The sequence below is a fragment of the Sinocyclocheilus anshuiensis genome, unplaced genomic scaffold (genome assembly GCF_001515605.1).
Source record: "Sinocyclocheilus anshuiensis isolate Anshui unplaced genomic scaffold, SAMN03320099.WGS_v1.1 C31684892, whole genome shotgun sequence".
Taxonomy (NCBI): domain Eukaryota; kingdom Metazoa; phylum Chordata; class Actinopteri; order Cypriniformes; family Cyprinidae; genus Sinocyclocheilus; species Sinocyclocheilus anshuiensis.
Genome location: NW_015601999.1, coordinates 1 through 459, shown reverse-complemented (window position 1 = coordinate 459; position 459 = coordinate 1). Strand labels below are relative to the sequence as shown.

At 38.8% G+C, this 459-nt stretch overlaps 1 long non-coding RNA gene across 1 annotated transcript; it reads right to left on the bottom strand.

Moving 5' to 3' along the window:
* Window positions 1-70: 70 nt before the first annotated feature.
* LOC107682137 (uncharacterized) lies at window positions 71-459 on the bottom strand. The gene is made up of 3 exons (XR_001633381.1): window positions 440-459; window positions 242-355; window positions 71-157 (listed from the first exon to the last, which is right to left on the bottom strand). It is a non-coding gene; the product is annotated as an uncharacterized LOC107682137 (long non-coding RNA).

Here is a 459-nt window from a genome sequence, read left to right as displayed (position 1 = left end):
GTCGGTTCCTGGTCCCACAGAAACTCAACATGATTCTGGCCGTCGTGGTATCTGATAGATTTTGTGCTTATTGTCAGATGATGGTTTGTTTTGTAATGAAATGCAATTTTACGACATCCATTTTGTCCAGTCATGGATTCTCCATTCATAGAGAACTCTAGGACACACAGTACAAAACATTTAATTCCAGAAAAAGGCGACTTTCAAAAGGATGTGCATGTAGTAAATGTGTAATAGTAACCTGAAGCTGAATCCTGTAGGAGTCGGAGTTTGTAAGGAACAGGAACGTCAAAACAAAGCGGCTTAGACTGACCAACAACAGGCAGCAGGAAACGACTGCTATGAGCTGGTGGAGCTAAGACAAAACATAACCAAATGCAGCATCATAATTATTCTATAGAAATTGTATAATAATTAAGTTTGAGAGCACTTTATGTACCTGACATTGTAGAAAGTACA